Source organism: Pseudorasbora parva, chromosome 16 (genome assembly GCF_024679245.1).
Source record: "Pseudorasbora parva isolate DD20220531a chromosome 16, ASM2467924v1, whole genome shotgun sequence".
NCBI classification, from domain to species: domain Eukaryota; kingdom Metazoa; phylum Chordata; class Actinopteri; order Cypriniformes; family Gobionidae; genus Pseudorasbora; species Pseudorasbora parva.
This window is the reverse complement of record NC_090187.1, coordinates 20,991,778-21,004,684: the sequence shown is the minus strand read 5'-3', so window position 1 is coordinate 21,004,684 and position 12,907 is coordinate 20,991,778. Positions and strand designations below refer to the sequence as shown.

The 12,907-nt window shown below is 36.7% G+C and overlaps 1 long non-coding RNA gene across 1 annotated transcript; it reads left to right on the top strand.

Annotated features, from left to right (window-relative positions):
• The first annotated feature begins 987 nt into the window (after nucleotides 1-987).
• On the top strand, nucleotides 988-11,189 carry LOC137043567 (uncharacterized). The gene is made up of 3 exons (XR_010898522.1): nucleotides 988-1,126; nucleotides 10,910-10,973; nucleotides 11,137-11,189. It is a non-coding gene; the product is annotated as an uncharacterized lncRNA (long non-coding RNA).
• The last annotated feature ends 1,718 nt before the right edge of the window (nucleotides 11,190-12,907 follow it).

The following is a 12,907-nucleotide window of genomic DNA, read 5'->3' as shown; positions in this document are numbered from 1 at the left end:
CGTTTTATTACTTATCAACCTGATTATTAGATTGAATTGATGGTGATTATTGATTATTAGTTCAGGCGTTAGGTCAGGCAAGTGCTCATCTTGCGCGTTCATCAAAAATGAGGCGTCTAAACCCGTGGATGCACAGGGACGGAAAAAGAGAAAAAAAGAAAGGAAGAAAATTGAAAGAAAGCCCAGTATAGAGGTTAGTCTTCTTATCTCAGCCAATAAGTTGTCAAACAAAATAAAATTACTTAGTATCAATCTTATCAACTAATATTTATTTTATAAATATTATTAATATTGTCACTAAGCTATCACTTGCTAGTTTTCTACATAATTACTATACGTATTGCAAACATAACTTCACTGACAATAATCTACAATAACTTACATGGATGTCATTTAAATATCAAAAGTCCAGTTCGTTATGAATATGGATAACGTATGCATGTTATTTATGAAAAGTACAAACGCTCTCTACGTGGGCGTCTGAAGGAAATAAATACGGCCTTTTTTACTGGAGGAGCCTAATGAAAGATGCCATATTATTTACATTAAACACAAATATGTTGTGTTCACCAAATTCTTTTCAGTGGCTGTAGTGTAGTGGTAAGACGCACGGCATCAAGATTTGATGCAGATCGATCAGTGGATCGATCCTGCCTTTTGCCACACTCGCTCTATTCCCTTTTCCCATCACATATCAAATTGGAAAGGCATATATTTTTAATAAAAAGTGAGAAAATGTGTGAAAAGTGGAAATAAAGCGTCGAACGTGTTTAATAATAAGTGCTTCTCGGTTAGGGGTAGGCCTAGGAAAACAGACATGTGCTGAATTAGAGACGATAAAAGTGAGTGGAGTGGGGTGGGGGGCGCAAAACTCCATCTCGCCTAGGGCAACCAAACAGCTAGAGCCGGCCCTGGATGTCGGCACACATATCAAACTGCCTTGACTCTCTTTGTTTCTCTCTCTTTCATCAGACTTGGGGGAGGGGGAAAAAAAGCTAGAAAACAAAAATAAAAGTTTTTAAATACAGCCATCACATGTTTTTGACTGTTGACACTGCAAAGACTGATGCCGCAAAGCAGGACAGCTCAACTTTGGGGTTAATTTTATTAATTTTACATTAATAAGGTGAGTAGGCCATTTATCATTTGCATTATGACCAACATTTTATATATAGATATGATGAATTTTGAATCGACGTACACTCAAAAAATATTTAGACCAAAAAGAAGCTTGATATTTAGTCAGTCATCCATTAATAAAACGGGTAGGATTTCTGTAATAATTCTAATGAACTGAACGTTTTAAATGCACAATGGCCAACTTTATATATTCATCACATCACATTCATTCATCACCAATAAATTTGATTCAATCTCATATTTATAAGAAAATAATTGCCTACATATTAAATATATTACTTGTCCGATGGCTAGCAATATTTTAACCAGATTTTATGCTAATTCTAATCAATTGGAATGAATGCCTTTTTTGAAAATATATATATTTTCAATATATATATTTTTTAAATATTATTTAAATAAAATCAGAGTTAATAAATTTCGAGTGCAGAAATCTACCTGCTACATTTATGTATGATATAAATCACACTAAGTTAAATTGTTAAAACTGAGTAAAGTGGATGGAAATGTTTTATAGGCAGTTTGTGTACATTTTACATACTTAAATTTAGGTCTCTCTCTCTCTCTCTCTCTCTCTCTCTCTCCCTCTCTCTCTCTCTCTCTCTCTCTCTCTCTCTCTCTCTCTCTCTCTCTCTCTCTCGCTCTCTCTCATATAATATAATATAATATACTTTGAGGAAAATAGGTATTTGAACACCCTGCTATTTTGCAAGTTCTCCCACTTAGAAATCATGGAGGGGTCTGAAATTAACAACATAGGTGCATGTCCACTGTGAGAGACATAATCTAAAAAAAAAAATCCAGAAATCACAATGGATCTACTTATGAATATAAGAAAAATGCGATATGCAACACCTTGTTAAATAATGTGATATGTGATACAATATTGCTATAAGTGTGTAAAATCTATTTTAATTATATATTTTTAAAAATATTTAAAAACTCTTCTTTGCTTGATTTGGTAATATATACACTGTAAAAAAAAATATTTAGAAAAAAAGTTACCTGGTTGCCTTAATTTTGAGTTCATTGAAATTAAAATTTTGAGTTAATGCAATGAACATTTTTTGAGATTCGACAACCTTTATTAAAATATTATTAAAAGATTTTGTAAGCATATTGGGTAATTGTGTGTTTTATTTCTGATGATGCAGTGAAACATGCCAAATAGTGCTATTTTCATGATTTATCAATTTTTATGTGGTTCAGATACAAAAATATTTGAAAAAAATATTAGAGTTTCTATTTATTAAACAAATTTCCTTCATTGTATCAACTCAAATTTTTAATTTCAATAAACTCAAAATTTGAAGGCAACCAGGTTACTTACTTTTTTGAGTTAAACCAACAAAAAACAACCAAATTTCTTTTACAGTGTAGTTACATCAACCTAAACTTTACATCAAGAACATCCAGGTAAACAAAAACTCCTAAACTAGGGGTGGGTGATTATTTTTGTTATTTTATTTTATCTTTGTTATTAAAAATAAGAAATAAAAACAGTAGTCTTCACATTAATTAAATGTACACTGATACATAATAAAGCTAAAAAGGTTATTCAGCCAAGAGCACTGAGTGATCATCTGTTTTTCTCTTGTTGTTTGACAAACAGTGGCGGCAGGTTTACTGTATTAGCAGGCTCTCACTTTGACCTTAAGACTGCAAGGAGTTATTGCCTTTCACATCAATCACATAATAGTCATGTGGCCAGTCTATTCTCTGCTATATGTGTCAACCTTAAACATACACTTTTCACAATGTTGAAGTAGCCTATTAAAATCATTCAGATATTGTGTGCCATTGCGATTATATATATTTTGATATGTACATTTGCGATATTTTGATAATTTCTATATATTGCACAGCCCTAATTGATAGGATAGCATCTTCCAGTTGACAGATATTTGTGGGATGCACATCCAGGGATCGAAGCTCCCGTTTCACCACATACCAAAGATGCTCTATTGTGTTGAGATCTGGTGACTGTGGGGGCCATTTTGGTACAGTGAAATTATTGTCATTTTCAAGAAACCAATTTGAAATGATTCAAGCTTTGTTGCATGGTGCATTATCCTGCTGGAAGTAGCCATCAGAGAATGGGTACATGGTGGTCATGGACATGGTCAGAAACAATGCTCAGGTAGGCCGTGCCATTTAAACGATGCCCAATTGGCACTAAGGGGCGTAAAGTGTGCCAAGAAAACATCCCTCACACCATTATACCACCACCACCAGCCTGCACAGTGGTAACAAGGCATGATGGATCCATGTTCTCATTCTGTTTACGCCAAATTCTGACTCTACTATCTGAATGTCTCAACAGAAATCGAGACTCATCAGACGAGGCAACATTTTTCCAGTCTTCAACTGTCCAATTTTGGTGAGCTTCTGCAAATTGTAGCCTCTTCTTTCTATTTGTAGTGTAGATGAGTGGTACCCGGTGGGGTGTTCTGTTGTTGTAGCCCATCCGCCTCAAGGTTGTGTGTTGTGGCTTCACAAATGCTTTGCTGCATACCTTGGTTGTAAAAAGTTGCTCGTCTATCAGCTTGAATCAGTCGGCCCATTCTCCTTTGACCTCCAACAAGGCATTTTCGCCCACAGGACTGCCGAATACTGGATGTTTTTCCCTTTTCACACAATTCTTTGTAAATTATAGAACTGGTTGTGCTTGAAAATCCCAGTAACTGAGCAGATTGTGAAATACTCAGATCAACCAGTCTGGCACCAACACCCATGCCATGCTCAAAATTGCTTAAAGGGGGGGTGAAACACTCAGTTTCAGTCAGTGTCATGTCAATCTTGAGTACCTATAGAGTAGCATTGCATCCTGCATATCTCCGAAAAGTCTTTATTTTTTTTATAATTATATAAGAAAGATGCGCTGTTCCGAGTCTTTCCGAAAAAAGCCGAGCGGGTGGGGGCGTGTCGTGTGAGCGGAGCTAAAGAATGACGTGTGCAGCAGCGCGCTGCTATTGTGTTAAGTGCGTCGAGTGCGTCGTAAAGCTGTCATCCCTAACAGCGGGGAAAAAACTTTATTCAAAATAAAAATATGGCTTTTAATCAGATACAGCCATACATCTATGATCCGGAATCAGACCCAGAGGCTGCAGTTGAACAGGAGCAGCAGCAAAAACGACTAGAGCAGGACGTCTCTATGTGGTACGATATACACTAACTATATAATATGCTTAGCGGCTTGTGTTATTTACATATTTATACTTGAATTATATCGTCGTATTTTTGTCTTTGAAGGTGTACATGTGGGAAGTGCAGTTGTGCACGTGTGTTTGTGTGTTTACGCGTGGTTTGTGTAGACAGGTTAAGTTAGTGTTTACATAGAAAGACACGGAATAGTAGCGCATTTGAATGAAGAAGCGCGCTTATTTAGTTCAACATATTTCCCCCCTCTTTGTGTATTGTTGAGTGCTTTTACAATACACAAACATAAAGTTACACATATAGTGGCCAGCTAAACAAATGTACACGCACTACACATCGCATGCTCCATTGATCAATTTCTATATATAGTAATATATATAGTAACTATACGTGATCATGTTTGGGCTACTTGATGAGCATAGACACAGACATTTGAAGCAGTCTAACTCACCGCCCGCGGTTCTAACGTTGGGACCTAGCCTATATCGTTGCTCCATCCTTCAGCATTAGGCTATTGGAAAATCCGGCGTCATGCTGGGCCTTGTTTATGAAACAGTCGGCACCGAAATGCAGCGAACAGATATAAACATTCGCGCAACTCAGTTGCTGATCCGGAAAAGCAAATTACATCCACTGTTGCCTTACCGCGGGGTTTTGGGGGAATCTGTGCAGGACTGTCTTGGTCTGGCAACCAAAAACGCACTTTTTGATGTCATTGTTAATTGTGCACATTACCTGTGCAGCACAGCCTACGAGCGCTTTGATGGGCATAGCCTGTTGCTTTCGCTCTCTCCCTCTCTCTCTCTCCCTCTCTCTCTCTCACACGCTTCCGGTAGAATTGTCCGTAAGGCCCATACAAGGAAATTCCGCCCCCACTAACGTCAATGGGGACGCATGATCGCAAAAAACTTGCCGAAACTTATGACTAACCGGAAGTAGTATTTTTGACAAAGAAATACTCCCATCAAACGTCCACTTTAACTTTTGAAACTTTGTCCATGTTTAGTATGGGATTCCATGTCTTTAACAGTGTAAAAAGATCAGTATGCATGAAACAGCATTTTACCCCCCCTTTAAATCACCTTTCTTTCCCATTCTGACAATCAGTTTTGAGTTCAGGAGATTGTCTTGACCAGGACCACACCCCTAAATGCATTGAAGCAGCTGCCATGTGATTGGTTGATTAGATAATTGCATTAATGAGAAATTGAAAAGGTGTTCAGTGTATTGTTATTTGAAATGTGTAAAAATAGTCCAGTAAAATAAATATTGAATCAGTGATTTAACATTTTCATTTTATTTGAAATAAAGACAGCTTATATGTACACCTGGTGGCAATCATTATGTATAATGAGTGTCTTATAAGCAGTGTTGGTGAGTAACTAGTTACATTTAACTAATTATGTAATCTAATTACAATTTTTTTTTAACTGTAATCAGTGAGAAAAAAGTGTATTTAAATTACAGCTAGTTATGAAAATATTAATTACAAAGGGGGTTAAATATGAATATTTTCTATTAAAAGCTATGTAATTAAAGCTAATAATATTCATTTGTAGCTTTGCCTATTTTTGATGCACGATGCCTCCTGCCATTTAAAGGCTGTTTAGTAAAGCGATACTTTTCTGACACTTTTGATTGGTTCTCTTGTTTGAATTTACAGTGCACCGCATCTGTCAATTACACAAATCCATGTTACCACTGAAAGCTTTAGGCTGCAATCTGTCTGAGAGTTGCCACCATGGCAAGTGATAAAAATACATTCCAATGCTGGAAATTTAGAAAAGTAATCAAATGTAATCAGTTAAATTACTGTAATAAATTAATTTAAATAGTTACACTACTTATTACATTTTAAATAGTCAAAATAGTTTAAAAAAAAAAGAAGTAAAACACTGCTTGTAAGCATGGCTTGACATTAACAGCCACTGTGGCTAGTGGTTTTCCAAAGTTACCAGCCATTCAGCATTTTCACTGGCCACAATTTCGACATTGATATGGGTAAAAACTGCCATATAGCTGTTTTTAATTTGACTATTTCGCAGCAGGTATATTAGGCTGCTGTCACTTTAAAGGAAGTGTATGTAAGATTGTGGCCAAAACTGGTACTGCAATCACTTTCAAATGGCTGTAGAGCGGTGTATCCCCTCTCCCCCTCCCCCCTGACTCAAGGTTGCCAGATAGGCTGCAGGATCCAGCAGGAACGTTTGAAGCTGCAGTTGTGATAACTAGAGCAGAGCTGGCAACCCAGATGCCGAAACAATACTGACTTTGTGATTGATAGATAGTTGGAGAGGGGCTTCAGGCCAAAACACAAAAATGTCAACATCAACATCAGTTGAGGGCTGCAACAACAAATTTTAAATGACAATATCCTGGCCGGACTATTGTTGTCAGTGAAATTAACATGATTTCTTAATGTCTAGTGACATATCAAGGCCATTTTATGATTAATTGAAATACATTTCTTACATACAGTTCTTTTAAGACCGGATTCACAGATCCATTATACTGTTACAAATGTTTTCTTTCTCAACTGTTTAAGTTCACTTAAAACATAACTATTTAAGCGCAATAAGCTGTGAAAAATAACTCTGTTTAGTACTGAAAGGTGGCTTGAATGAAAGTCTGCAGGAATGAGTAAAATTATGTGTAATCCCACACTGAAATTCAAGCAATGTAACAACAACAATATTCATCCGGAGCAAAATAAATGAGTGAGTGAGGGGAGGCGGGTTTGTGTGTCAACTCACTGTCGGAGAGATGAGACCTGGGGCCTCATTTATAAAACTTTCCATAAATTTCATCCTAAAAGTGTAAATATGCACAAAAGCTATTTTACCTACGCACAAAAAATGTGGATTTATAAAACCATGTGTACACCAGAACCTGTGCAAAGATCCCTTTATAAATCACAGCCAGCTGAAGATTGTGTGCGTGTATCTCCACGCCTTCTTAACTTCAAGAATCTTAACTTTCTTAACTTTTTCTTCAAGTTGTATCCTTCAAATACAGTAGTATTTTTCATAATTTAGTGAAAATGTCTTTACACTCTGTGTCTGTGCAGCTCCGGTTGTTTAAGCTATTATCATTGGACCTATTCAAACCAGACAATGGGCCGTGCGACCAGCGAATCCTGCAGTGTCTGTAATATCGAACTTGAAATTGTTCATCGCTGATCATCATTCTCACTGAAACACATTTGTCATAACAGTAGATCCGCAGTTTAGTTTAAAGAGGAATTATTGGAATTAGCCTGTATTTAATAATTGCTGACATTGCTGTGGCGTAGGCAGAATTTTAATTCTGGTCGGGCCTGGGCAAAAGTGAGCGGCACTTTCATGTGGGTGGTGGGGGGGTGTCTACATAAACCAATACTGTAGCAACCTGTCCCAAACAAAACATGAGCAGCGGTTACAACAAACGTTAGACACTTTCTTTCCACTTTTCAAATATGTTCTTTGTCTTTATTGACAATAAAAACCTTTCCAATTGGATATGTGATGAGAAAATGAAGTACATCGAGGTCGGCAAAAGCTGGATTCGAATTGCAGCTCGATTTGCGTCAAAACTTAATGCGACGCACCTTACCCCATCACATGTGACAGAAAAAGAGGGTTCCCGGTGTTACAGAATGAACCTGCGTTTGCAATTGAAAATGTGTTACTTGCGTTACTTTCGGCCTTATGGATGGGTTCTCTCCCAGTCCTTTTTATAGAATGTTGCATCTCTGCTGTTTCTCTATCACACAACTGCAATTTATAGGCTAAGTGAATAGGTAAACACATTTAATGAAGTCACAGGCGCGAGCCGCGTCACATACATGAGAGCCTATTGCCGAACACAGCTGTCAATCAAACATGCAAAAGACATAGACTTTAAAAAACACATTTTATTTCAGTATTTGATGTTATAGTCATTTTGTAATTATGTTAACATAATTTAAACAACTGTTATTTAAAAAATATTATTATATTTGTATAATAAACTGAGGGGGCCTAGTCATCATAGTGGGCAGGCACTATATCAAAATGAAGTGAGTCAGGCCTAGTCCACACGTACACGGGTATTTTTATTACCGGAGTTTTTCCTCCTCCGTTTTAAAAAACAATCGCGTCCACACAAGCACGGTTTTAAAAAATATCTGTCCACATGAGAACGCAAAACTACGCTATGATTGGCTGCCTGATTTCCACATGGGTCCCATTCACTGCACCGATGCACATTGCACTGACTGAGGGATGCCATGGGCTCAAAGAAACACTTCCTACAAGTTCCTTTGCTTTGGACTCAGTGACAGGTAACTGACACAGGTGCAGGGCCGAAGTGGACTGTATAGCTTCACACACTTACTTTACTATTTTGTATTATTGCATTCTGGCGCCTTTGTTCTGCAATACAATGAAATAACTGAACATCTGTAGGATATACGTGATAAGCGCTGTTAGTGGAGTCCACCGCATAGAATCGACTCATAAAGGAGATGTGGAAAATCTGATATCAAACAAAGGAGAGAACGGCGCGCACTTCAATTTATAAAAACGAAATCTCCGGTTTCACCATCTACACGACAACGCTGTAACCGGAGTTTCTAAAAATCTTCACCCTGGCCGGAGTTTTCAAAAAAGTCCGGTTTTAGTAACCGGATACAGCGTTTGCGTGTGGCCGAACAGCCAAACCGCGTAGAAAAAGCTGCGGTTTTGAAAATACCCGTGTTCGTGTGGACAGGGCCTCAGTTAGCAGGTGTTAATGTGCTTATAAGTTGATTTGCTAATGTGTGTTAATGTGCTCATATTCATACTCTTGTGTAATCGACGCACCATTGTAAATAAACCCGTCTCTTGCGTGATACCCTGAAATTTTGAATATTACGATCTAATATGATTTCTGACCTGTAAGGTTGCCAGAATAATAATCATACACGGTGTGTTAATAGGCCAGAGGAGAACTGGCACCCCGACTGAGTCTGGTTTCTCCCAAGGTTTATTTTTCTTCATCATGCCCTGATGGAGTTTTGGTTCCTTGCCACTGTCGCCTTTGGTTTGGCTTGCTCAGTTGGGGACATTAAAATTATGATTTAAGTTATTCAACTAATTATACAAATAAAATTGATGAATTAGGTTTTATTTAATTCGATAACCTATAATACTGATATGCCAACATTGTTGCTATATGATAAGCTATATGATAAATTAAAATAATAACATGATATAGCTGATAAGATCACTGTTTTCTCCAGAATGACTATATAGCCAAATCTAATTTTGTTGCAATATTATCCTGTTTGACACTGTGAAGCTGCTTTGACACAATTGTGATTGTAAAAGCGCTATATAAATAAAGTTGATTGATTATAAGTGACTTACTAAAACCACCAAAACCTTCGTTCATGGATCTTTCTGGGGTTTGAACCTCAGATGGTTGGGTTTCCGGGTCCCTCCTTTAATTATCACGCTGATCCATATGTTGCGTTTGCTATACAGAGCCCTGCATGGGGAAAGCAGTGCAGTGCATTCACACTATGGGTTACTGCTGATGTGCTGGTAACTTAGCAACAGCAAGTTCGCTAACGTTAGACGTATGCTGCGTCTCAGCATCAAAGTGGCAATTGCAACATAGAAAACTCTGTGAATATCATTAAAGTAAGGAAGATTTATGCTCTGACATTTGTGAAGAGCATTAACGAGCCCGACTGCCCTCTGTGGACGCACTGCAATAATAAATCGCCCTTCTGGGTAAAACTGCAGTGCACAGTCGCACATCTGAAGTGTTTCTACACTTTAATTTACAGAGCGCTCAAATTAACACTCTTAGAAACAGCCTGAACGTTGTATAGGTTGATGCCATCCACAAATAACTTTATATTCACAGATTTTATAAAGAAAAGCATCTATGTACAAATGCTCCTAAAAGACTTTTGCTCTAGAACTAAGATTTTATATTTTGCCCAACACATTTAGTGTATATTTTGATCCAACACATTTGATACATATTGATATTTAAGACATTTGGCCTAATATGTTTATTAAAAGGTATGTGTCAAGAAGTCAGTGTTTAATTTAGATTAGGTTAGATTAGACTGTTTCACTTTGCTCTGCATCCATTTATAGACAAGTATAGGCTATAATTTAATTAATTAAAGTGCAGTACATTACTCATGAAAATAACTAATATTATCAAATTATCTTATCATGATTAGTTTTGTTAATGGTGTTTGAGTATTAGTCGCACAACCTGTTCATGCTGGCATAAAATGTAATTGGTTTCAATCAAGTGACATGAATTTGTGCTAAAAATGTAATGCTCTAATAGTGTACAAGATAATTGAACAGCAGTGTACAGTAGTGTTATTTTATTTTACTTATTGCCTTAGACATCATGCTGAAATTGAGAAATTTAGACATTTCCAGACATCATGCTAAAATCTAATTTGAGTAGCTTTAAGCAAGTGATCCAAAATGTGTTTGTTTGGACATCCATCTTTAGACACTAACAGCGAAAAACAAAAACATATTTTTAATATGGTAAGCCTATTTTTTCTAGCTATGCTCGATTATACAGTCATTTGCATCTTATTGTTTTCATTAGCATTGTTTATATCTATTATCAGAACAGACCTGATGCTCATTTTTGGGTCGTGACCCACCAGTTGAGATGAGCTGCTTTAAATACAGGTACTCAATTCTCAATAGACTTTCTGTCACTCTGAATGCATCAGAAGGTACAATACTAATCCTTTTTTTCCATGACCTCCTCTGGTTTTCCTCCTCCGCTTGTCTTCCACTCCCTCCCTTTGCCCGTTGATCTCTGCACCTCCCCCTCTTTCCCTCTCGGCAGCTCAACCAGAGGGGATGAAAGCAAGCGAAAAACAGATCAAAGCTTCCCTCAGGGCCGCAAATACGCTGAAGACAGACAAGCGGGTCGTATATCACTCTGTCTGTCTGGCAAACGGGTGCTACAGCTATATCTGACGAATACAGTCCACACCGCAGCTCATTCTGCAAATCAAACGCCCATCGAGGCCAGTCATGGTTTGAAATATTTACATTTATTACGTTGCGCTCTGGAATACTTGATTCTGATTGGTTAGTCCCAGCATTGAGTCAAATATGTTGGTATAATGACCAATAAACTTTCTTTTTAGGGGTCGCGGGTGCCAATGGTGTGAGGACCCTCTTGGAATTGCTCTGTTTTTATTCATCTGTATATCTGTTGAGAAGAGAATAACTAAATGGCATATTGTGGTTTAAATTATTACTGACTGCAGTAAAAAAGGCCTTAGAGGGCGTCAACGCTCATATGGTGAGTATAAAACCTTTAATAGATGGCTGGACATCAAAATTACATGTATGAGTAGTATTTATAAAAGTAGCTTGTAATCAGCAGGATAATGTATTGAAGGTCATCATCACAAAATAAACTTCTATAAAACACACAATATATATATATACATATATACACACTACTGTTCAAAACTTTGGGGGCAGTGAGATTAAAAAAAATACTTTTATTCAGCAAGGATGCATTAAATTGATCAAAAGTGATCAGACATTTTTTTTTGTTCTTTCTTTACATTACCCAAAAATGTAAATTCTGTCATTATTTACTTACCCTCATGTCGTTCCAAATGCATAAGACTTTAGTTCATCTTCGAAGCATCTCAGAAGATATTTTAATGTAATCTGAGATCTGATTTTTGTCCCTCCATTGACAGCGATGCAACTACCTCTTTGACGCTTCAAAAAGTTCATAAAAAGATTGTAAAACTAACCTTCATGAATTGAGCAAAGTCCAAATGATACAATCACTTCAGATGATGAACAGATATAATTTAGGATTTTATTCACATTTTTATAAACATCAGCTCACGCATCAAGTATGGTTGACCTTTTTGTTTATGTTTGATGATAATTGATTATGCAAATAAAAGACAAAATTCAATTTGATCATCATATTAAGCATTCAAGTCTCTTTTGATCTTTTCTTTATGAATTTTCTGAAGTGACTAAGTGGTCATTCTTTTCATTCATCATTTCATTTAAAATATCTTAATTTGTATTTCGAAGATAAACAAAACTCTTACAGGTTTGGGATGACATGGTGGTGAGTTTTTTGGTTAAACTAAGCCTTTAATAATATAGCTAAAAAGTTTTTTTTTTTTTTGTATTCTGGCTGTGGTTTAAGGAAGTGTGTATTTTTTTTGCACCACTAATCTTGCGAACAAATGGCACAAACAATGATTGTTTTCAAACAGGATTCCCGAAAACAGTCACGCACCAAACTCCATATAATTTTTGAGGTCAAGAATATGCCCAGCTAACAGGGAATCTTGATGGTAAAATGTTTATGTAAGGGATAATGACCACTGGATGTACATTATCTTGCCTATTACAACAAAACTAACTAATTAGATATGAAAATTTGAGTCTAAATATTTAATTAGCTCTTTAAACACAAAGTTTACATGGAGAAAGCAGGTGCCCACAAGCGGCAAGTTCAAGCTAGACATTTAAGGGATACAGTACAGTCATAGACCTACCACTTATTACATGGTATTTCACCACATAAATAATCATGGGGACAAGAGATATTGTTTTGAGGGTAAACT